This window comes from Stegostoma tigrinum, chromosome 1, assembly GCF_030684315.1.
Source record: "Stegostoma tigrinum isolate sSteTig4 chromosome 1, sSteTig4.hap1, whole genome shotgun sequence".
In the NCBI taxonomy this organism is placed as follows: Eukaryota; Metazoa; Chordata; class Chondrichthyes; order Orectolobiformes; family Stegostomatidae; genus Stegostoma; species Stegostoma tigrinum.
Window position 1 is genome coordinate 115,448,755 of NC_081354.1, and position 10,468 is coordinate 115,459,222.

A 10,468-nucleotide genomic window follows, 5' to 3' on the forward strand; every position below is an offset into this window, starting at 1 on the left:
GCATCATTTTCAAACAGATTGAAAACAGATTATAGAGTCCAACTAATTGACTACTATTAGGAACACAGCTGCATTATAAATTAGTTGGGAAATTAATGTGTAGTCAAGACCTTTTTGATGTTTGTTTGAAATACCAAAATTGCATTCTTATCAGACTTAAACTAACCCGATTGCTGACATTGCTGTAGCCTATTGTGTATGATTAACCTTTGTTCATACTTGCTGAATTAAAATTGAATGTGTGGAAAATGTCCAAATTCATGTTCTTTTCCAAGTACAAAGAAATTCTAAAAGTTGCAAATAATAGCTTATATATTGCTCTTCTTGATCAAATTCATAGCGGCTTATTGTGGAACATTTTAAATAGAAAATCAGAAACTGAACCACAATAAATCAAATTACACAATGTTTGACACCTACTCTATTAAATATTTGCTTTGCCACATCTTTGATTATTTCCTTGTAACTGAAATAAAATGGGATTTCTTAGTTAAAGGGGAAGCACAACGTGATCTAGGTGTTCTTGTACATCAGTCAATGAAAGCAAGCATGCAGGTACAGCAGGCAGTGAAGAAAGCTAATAGAATGCTGGCCTTCATAACAAGAGGAATTGAGTATAGGAGCAAAGAGGTCCTTCTGCAGCTGTACAGGGCCCTGGTGAGACCGCACCTGGAGTATTGTGTGCAGTTTTGGTCTCCAAATTTGAGGAAGGACATTCTTGCTATTGAGGGAGTGCAGCGTAGGTTCACAAGGTCAATTCCCAGAATGGCGGGACTATCATATGTTGAAAGATTGGATCGACTGGGATTGTATATACTTGAGTTTAGAAGGATGAGAGGGGATCTGATTGAGACGTATAAGATTATTAAGGGATTGGACACTCTGGAGGCAGGAAGCAAGTTTCTGCTGATGGGTGAGTCCAGAATCAGAGGACACAGTTTAAAAATAAGGGGTAGGCCATTTAGAACAGAGTTGAGGAAAAACTTCTTCACCCAGAGAGTGGTGGATATATGGAATGCTCTGCCCCAGAAGGCAGTGGAGGCCAAGTCTCTGGATGCTTTCAAGAAAGAGATAGATAGCGCTCTTAAAGATAGTGGAATCAAGGTTTATGGGGATAAGGTAGGAACAGGATACTGATTGTGGATGATCAGCTATGATCATAATGAATGGTGGTGCTGGCTCGAAGGGCCGAATGGCCTACTCCTGCACCTGTTGTCTATTGTCTATTGAATAGATATGATCATTTAGCTCCCTAAGGTGGGACAACAAAACTGTTACTTAACAATGCACTAGATAGTGAGTTAATTTGAATAGTGACATATAGAAATTAGTAGAACGTCCAGCATGAGTTAGCTTTTCTTTAAAAAAATTAAATTTTGTTGATCATTGCCACACTGCAAGCAATTGATTGTTTTAAGCTCTATGTTCAATTAAAATTTCAGCCTAAAATTGCTACTTGTGAGACTAGCAGACAAATGCCCAGAACATGTGTTCTTTTGTCACTTTGATGTCTGTGCAAGAATAGAGTTCAAAAATGTGCCTGTATGTATGTGGTTGCTAATAATTTAGTTGGCAATTTTTTGGTTTTATGCTCCTTCCAGAATTCATACACAACCTTACTATTAGCTCAGCCAGGTAGTGGGAAATATCAGGATTTGACTTGTTTCACCATCAATTCGTCACCAATGGATACTAATAATTCTCCTGTATCAAACCCTGACAGTTACAATTCCAATTACGCAAACAAGAATGGGGAGAAATTTAACCTGTAGCATTGCCAAGAGTTATAGAGTACTACTGGTACCAACTGAAGTTTTAATGCACAAACATGATCAATGACCAAAAAAAAAACTATCATTCAAAGCATCATGGAGACCTGCCAAGGTGGCACAGTTGTACTGCTCACTTGCTAGCACATACAACCCCATTCTCTCAATCTAGTCGCAGTTTAATCATCACTCCATGTCCCATCTGAACACCTAAATCACCACCATTCTGTTCTTAATGCCCACTGGAGACCTACATCTTGTCATTGTCCTGTAGGGAAAATTCATATACAGTTGGACAATTCCAGACATGTTCTCTTATTTACAATCATCAAAACAAAACACAAATAAAATTAATACAGGCTGCAGGTTGCCTCCTACATGGCACAAGGCAATGGCACATTCCATGCTGGTCTGCTGTACCCAGATCTCATCTGCAGGTAATGGCTGTTAGTCAGGATCCATCTGGCTTGCAGTCACCCCAGAATGGTTCAAACAGCCTGGCCCAATTTGTCTGCTGCATGCCAACACCTAAACACAAAGTGTCCTCGCATCAGCTTTCAATGCTCATCGCCACTGTGTCCTACAGTGCAGGTCTATGCTTCTGAAGCAAGTGGATTGGAGAAGTGCCACGAAGGTCACAAAGTGTTGGTGAATGTCAACAGTGATGTCCATGGACAGAAGGTGCATGCAGTTAGTGTCCTGAGATACTGTTTGTGATGAACAATGTGGAGGCTGGTCACACACAGCAGCAAGCTGAGCTTGCCACATACCCGCTCTGACTTCCTTGTGAAGAATTTTTCATTATCTGTCTTGTTCAGTGTGTTTGGAAAGTTGGGAAGCTGAACATTAATGACGTTAGTTGTGGCACTAATGGAACATTTAGCCAGGTATAATCCCTCTTAATTATCAGTTTACTGCTCAACAAATGTATCAAAGATGCAGTAAGTTTCTCCTGATGTCGAGATAGTCCTGGTGGGTCTTCTCACATGATTCTGTCACAAATCTCACTGAAGGTCACGTCACACAGGCCCCTGTAATATTCTGCCTAATGGCTTTCCATGAGCTCATGTGTTTGTATGAAAATCTCAAACTTATATCCTTTGTCCTGGTTCAAGTTAGGGTTAGCATCGACAAGTTAATTGATCATACTCATATACCATTTTCTCCTTTCTTGCTAACAATGCATCATACACGTGGTTGACTGGTGAGACTGTAGAAGGGAAGACCTATACAGAACTTCTGCCAAACATGAGAGCTTTACATAAATTTACCATAGCAGTCTGAATAACTTGTCAAGAGATAATGGGAACATCTCCTGAGATGCTGCTTGGCCTGCTGTGTTCATCCAGCTACACACTTTGTTATCTTGAATAACTTGTCAAGTTGGTTTACCTTAAATGATCATGGATTTTACAGTGCATTCAGTGCATTCTGTGAGACCATTTCAGTGCAGGTAACAAAGAAATGAGGTAACACGTTGAACACATCATTTCTTGTGCATGTGCTGGAAGGTTTCACCAGTATACTACAGGCTTTTGTCAAACATGATTTGCTGAGGGACACAAAACACACTGAATATGGTGGTCAATTTTCAATAACCGTTGCACTTTGGTTTATGGCAAAAAAACAGAATGTGGTGAAATAGTCAGTGACTAGGATATAATTATGTTTATGGTGATCTTGCACCACAAGTCAGAAATAATCTCATGTGAAAGGAAAGATTCTGTTGAAGTTGATGAAATTGACACAAACTGATTAATGATCAATGATCTTATTCATATCGGGCAGTAGATAGATTCACGTCCCATTGTCTTTTTTTTTCCTGAACTCATGTGACCTACTTGCATATAGTTCAATATGTCTTGATGTTGAAATTCTTCCAACCCAAATTGCCCTTGTAATGATGAGCCTGGTGGTGAGCAGCAGTCAGCAAAATGTTGGGAGTATTCCATCACACCTTGTAGATGATGGACAGACTTTGGGAGTCAGGAAGTGAAATACCCATTGTAGTATTCATAGCCTCTGATCTGCTCTTGTAGCCACTGTATTTATATCATAAAATCACTACAGTTGGAAGCAGGCCATTTGGCCCATCAAGTGCATGCTGACCCTCCAAAGAGCATCACACCCAGGTCCATACGCCTACTCTATTCATGTTTCCCACAGCTAATCCACCTAACCTACACATCCATGGGTTCTATGGGTAATTTAGCCTGGCCAATCCACTAACAATACACATCTTTGGTCTGTGGAGGGAAACCTGCAGGGAGAATAGAACATAGAACATAGAACAATACAGCGCAGAATAGGCCTTTCAGGCCTTGGTGTTGCACTGACCTGTGAACTAATCTAAGCCCATCCCCCTACACTATCCCATCATTCTCCATATGCTTATCCAAGGACCGTTTAAACGCCCCCTAATGTGGCTGAGTTAACTACATGGCAGGCAGGGCATTCCATGCCCTTACCACTCTCTGAGTAAAGATCCTGCCTCTGACATCTGTCTTAAATCTATCACCCCTCAACTTGTAGCTATGCCCCCTTGTACAAGCTGAAGTCACCATGTTCGGAAAAAGACTCTCACTGTCCACCCTATCTAATCCTTTAATCATCTTGTATGTCTCTATTAGATGCCCTCTTAGCCTCCTTCTCTCCAATGAGAACAGACCCAAGTTCCTCAGCCTTTCTTCATAGGGCCTGCAATCCAGACCAGGCAACATCCTAGTAAATCTCCTCTGTACCTTTTCCAATGCTTCCACATCCTTCCTGTAATGGGCCGATAGAGCTGCATGCAATATTCCAAATGAGGCCGCACTAGCATTTTGTACAGTTGCAGCATGACATCATGGCTCTGGAACTCAATCCCTCTACCAACAAAACCTAACACACCGTAAGTCTTCTTATCAGCACTATCAACCTGGGTGGCAACTTTCAGGGACCTATGTACATGGACACCAACATCTCTCTGCACATCCACGCTACCAAGAATCTTTCCATTGACCCAGTATTCTGCCTTCCTATTATTCTTTCCAAAGTGAATTACCTCACGTTTATCTGCATTGAACTCCATTTGCCACCTTTCAGCCCAATTCTGCAGTTTATACAAGTCTCCCTGCAACCTGCAACATTCTTCCACACCGTCCACCACTCCACCGACTTTCATGTCATGTGCAAACTTACTAACCCATCCACCTATGCCTGTGTCCAAGTCATTTATAAAAATGGCAAACAGCAGTGGTCCCAAAACAGATCCTTGAGGCACACCACTATTGACCTGACTCCAGGCTGAATATTTTCCATCAACCACCACTCGTTGCCTTCTTACAGAAAGCCAGTTTCTAATCTGAACTGCTAAATCTCCCTCAATCCCATGCCTCCGTATTTTCTCCAATGTATAATGCATAAGCTCAACACATAGGCAGAGTGGGATCGAATCCAGATCCCTGGCGCTGTGAGGCAGCAGTGCTAACCACTGAGCCACCGTGCCACTCACGATGGTTAGCCCAGTTCAGTTTCTGGTCAATGGTAACTACCAGGATGTGATAGTCAGGGATTCAGTGATGACAATTCAGTTAACTGTCAAACAACAGTGGCTAGATCGTCATTAGGTTGAACTTCCTACACATCTTAGCTCAACATCCTTCTGTTGAACATATCTTGCATATGTCAGAAAATGTTGGATACTGTCTTGGTCAACTAAATTTAGAGAAGAATCACAGGACTCAAAAAATTAATTCTGTTTCTCTTTATAAAGATGCTGCCAGAACTGTTTGTAAGTAAATTATAGTTCTGTGGACAGTGAGGTCTGTGTTAAATAAGTTTATTACACAAAAGAAAGGCAAAAAAAGGATGATTTAAAAAGATGTTACCATAAAGTGCAAAAAGAAAAAAAATTGAATGCCTTTTTCCCCAGTAATGTCATTTACAGATACTCTGACCCAGTGAAGTATCAGTCCCACCTTTAGTTTAAAAGTTCTTACTGAATTGCAAGTATTTTCATTCAGCAGTTTTCTGTACAATGTGATTCTCTCTGTTAATATCTTTCCTTGAGACACACAGCCACACAGGCTAAGGCACTGACTTTTCTCACTAAATTCGAAGAAATAAACTACTTTCAAGCTGATGAGCCGAACATCCAATGGTCTTGATTTTATTGCTTGAACTGCCATCTGCTTTGGTCCCTGATTCCTGCTTCTTTCAGATCAAATAAAAGGCCTACTGTGAAATAAGTCCACAGAAGCCAGTATCCCGTCATCAGGTCGCTCTTTACTTGTAGGTAAAGTCCTTGGTACTGATCCTGCTCCCTCAGAGCCAGCTCTCAGTGTGAACAGGGTGTCACTCCTGTATATATCTGTCAGCCAGGTCTCCCTGATTGGACCAGGTTAACAGCCCCAATCAGGGAACACATATTCTGTGAGGTCCACCTGGCTGATCTCATGACAATCACTATATCCCTCCTTCTCTGAGTTCGAGGACATAGGCCAGATCTTTTCTTTTGTAGTTTCTCCTGGGACATTTTAGCACCGGGTCAGGTTCCTCCAACTCTGCCTCGGATACGGGTAGCATATACTAGACCATAGCCCACCTCTTGCAGTCACCGTGTTTTGGAAGAAATTCATTCTCTTCTTCAGGTGGCAACGATGTTGAAGCGGTGGCCTCAGACGCGTTCATCTCAGATTCCAAAACCTCTTCAAAGCTTGTCGGAAAGGGAGAACCCATGTGTTCTACCAACCTTTCCGGCTGCTCCAAGGAGCCTTGGCACAATCCCACTCTATTGGTGAGTTTGAAGCTTTTATGTGGTCCACATGCTTGATCAGGACCAGAGCATCTACCCAAACTTTATATATGCCTTGGGACCTGACTTTGCGTTAACCATACTTCTTACCCATGCAGGGCCATTCCTATGCTTCCTACTCCAAACTTTGTCTCCTGAAGTAAACTGTCTCGCCTGCTTAGCGGAGTCTTATGTTCCTGATGCTGTTTCAGGCAGTTTTTAAAGTGTGATGTTCAATGCAGTGTTTATAGTAAAACAGGAGAGTTATCCTGTTGTCCAGTCCATCAATTTCTGCTCTACCAACAAAATAAATAAAAGAGCCAGTTTCCTGGTCACTCTTTTCATTGTAGTTTTTAAGGCCATGGGAGGAATGTCACCCTGATTTCAGGGTGAGAGTAGAGGCTGGTGGGTGTGTGATTTCATGGGTCAGCATGCTGGCTTGTTGCCACTATCTTGTCCTGCAGTCACTTTTCCAGAGGTGAAAATGGGAAAGGGACAGTCTTGCAGTACAGTGGAAGTGGGCCAGAAAGTCTGGGTTCAAGCTCCTGCTTGCACCAGAGGTATGTCTGAACACAAAAAACAACACAATACTGCAGTAGCTGAGAATCTGAAAATATCATAAAAAATGCTAGAGAAACCCAGCAGATCTGGCCATGTGTTAATACATATCTGAACAGGTTGATTAAAAATATCAAGAATGGGAAATGGTAGAACTCATCGCAGGTAATCGGTTCGGGTAAGTTTAAGACCCATAATTAGAGACTTCATGAATTTACACATCAGCCTTGCAGAGTGTATAGGAACTGCCGATGCTGGAGAATCTGAGATAACAAGGTGTAGAGCTAGATGAACACAGCAGGCCAAACAGCATCAGAGGAGCAGGAAAGCTGACATTTTGGGCCTAGACCCTTCTTCAGAAACTTTTCCTTTCTGTTATGGTGGCCTGGCAGTAGTAACCATTTTTAGTTTCAGGCTTTTTAACTTTGCTAAGAAGGATCCTCAAGATGAATGTATCATCTACTTTGCTTACCACCACCGCGTACTTTGGGAACTGGCTGACATCCTGAATTTGACAGAGACTATACCTCTGGAACGAATTGATCAATCAAGGAAAACTCACTGCCGGATGACTGCTTCTGGCCCAGACCAGAGCGTAGACACAAAACACAGCATCCCGTGCTACCCTGCCAGTGATGGATTCATTTCACCAGTCTGATCCTTTGTCTTAATGGGCTATGTTTTGAAGATAGGTTTAATCACAAAGAATAAACAAAATCTGGAGTTTTTTCTCTAAAAGGTTCTGGATGCTGGTTAAATAGAAATTTTCAAGTGTAAGATGAACAGTTCCCGTTAAGTCAGGGTAACATGGGATATGGAATGAAGGTGGGTAAATGGAATTGTGATATAGATTAAACATAAACTGATTGAATGCTACAGATTTTCAGAGGGATACTCCTGTTTCCCTGTTTGTGATAGAGGCTATCGAAGTGGTGTTCGGGCCTACAGGTGGTCTGCAGCCTGGTGCAAGTAGAAGTCTTACTTCAGGATTCTCTGAAGGTTAACATGTAGGTTCAGTTGGCAGTTAGGAAGGCAAATACAATGTTAGCATTCATTTCAAGAGGGCTAGTAAACAAGAGCAAGGATGTGGTGCTAAGTCTGTAAAATGCTCTGGCTGAACTACATTTCGAATATCATGAGCAATTTTAGGCCCTGTATCCAAGGAAGGATGTGTTGGTGTTGGAGGGTGTCCAGTGGAGGTTTATAAAAGTGATCTCGGGGATGAGGAGCTTGTTATATGAGGAGAATCTGAGGACTCTGCATCTGTACTTGATGGAGTTTGGAAGGATGAGGGAAGAACTGATTGAAACTTACAGAATACTGAGAGGCCTTCATTGAGTGAATGTGGAGAAGATGTATCCAGTAGGAGGAGAGATTAGGATCTAAGGGCACAGCCTCCAAGTGATGGGACAACTGAAATGAGGAGGGATTTCTTCTGCCTGAGGGTGGATAATCTGTGGAACTTATTGCCTCAGAGGATTGTGGAGGCCAAATCATTGACTGTATTCAAGACAGAGATAGATAGGTTCTTGATTAATAAGGGATCAAGGGTTATGGAGAGAAGGCAGAAAATGGGGTTGGGAAACATAACAGTCATTTTCAAATAGTGGAGCAGTTTCGACAGGATGAATGGACTAATTCTGTTCCTATATCTCATAGTTCTATGGTATAAAATGCCCATCACTGACACATAATGTATGATACATGTGATATCACAAAACCAGACCATCTTCTGCATTTACAGCATAAGTATGCATAACAATAACATAATTTATAAGCATGATTTATGTTATAACATCTGACTGCGAGATCAGATTTTTAACAGTTCAGGGGCTGAAAACAAAAAAAAAAGAGGAACTGGCTGTATGTTGAGCCTGTCATGAAAGTCGAGTCTTTAGTTTGAAACCAGACATTACCTCACTGGCATCTCATCAAAAGCAGCACCATTTTCCCCATTAATTCTGATGGTGTTGTTTATTGTGTGGTGGCAAGCGAAAGTGGCTGGAGCAATACCAGAGCCTGATCCATTGTGTTTTTTTTTTGCTAAAGATATTGCCTAAATAATTCCAAACAAGCTTGGGAAGTGTTTCCTTATTGTACAGTGCACAGGAGAAAGAGGAACTCTTGTGGTGCAGCGGTTGTGAGTTCAGTCTAGGCCAGGGGACCAAAGTTTGACATCCCAACTGCTCCAGAACAGGCTAAACTATTCTGCCACACAATTATATTGTACCCCTGGATCCTGGATAACAAAGTGTGGAGCTGGATGAACACAGCAGGTTCTGGAGCAGTTGGGGTGTCAAACTTTGGTCCCCTGGCCCAGACTGAACTCACAACCGCTGCACCACAAGAGTTCCTCTTTCTCCTGCGCACTGTACAATAAGGAAACACTTCCCAAGCTTGTTTGGAACTATTTAGGCATTATCTTTAGCAAAAAAAACACAATGGATCAGGCTCTGGTATATTGTACTCCTGCTCTTTTGTAACTTGAGTACATGTGACAATAAATCCAATTCTAATTGTAATTCTGTGCCTGAGCTTATGGAGGCAACACTGTATGAGCCACTGTACCTTGGTAAGAACAATATGGAAGGCCAATGAGATGCAGCAAGTTGTAGCTTGGTTGTGTAGAGAGCTGCCATTAATCAGTATGGAGATAGGGGCTATGTAACACTCCTGTTCCTTTTCACTGAGAAAGTAGATGGCATTCTGATGACGTGCACCTATGCCCTAGCCCCTGTTTGGTCATTGTTTCCTTGGACAATATTTCATATTAGATCCCCAGAATCAGATTTAGAAGGCATGGAATAATAGCTGTTTCATTTTTGTTTGACTTTTTGTCCAAACATAAATGCAGTTTGGGCATCATATTTCATTTTGTAAATTAACTGTTCCTTCAGATCTATTCACCTTTACTTACTTCATTTAATAATACTGCTCAAAAAAGACAATTTTCTACAGCAGTACCCAAGTTTTGTATTACCAAATGGCTATTTGTATATCTTGTATATTTTATTTCTGATCTGAACCATCTAGCTCACACATTCATCTTCATAAAAACAATTATAAACTCTGTCTACTCTGTTGTCTACACTATTCAATTTTACTCTTATTCATTGTGGCTGTTCCCTCAAGTATGATTTTCTGGAGGAAAGACCAGTCCTTCAAATTTGCCTTTGCGTATGTCATATAAAAACTTAATTGTCGTATTTAATGCTGTTGCTAAAATGTTTGTATTCCCCATAATTTATGATGGGATTCTGCTGTTCTTTTAATTCAATCCACAACTATCCAGAGGGAAGGTAAAGCACAAAATGATAAAACTTTGTTCACCCTCATTTTTTGGCATAAGGGGGTTGTGATTTGCAGC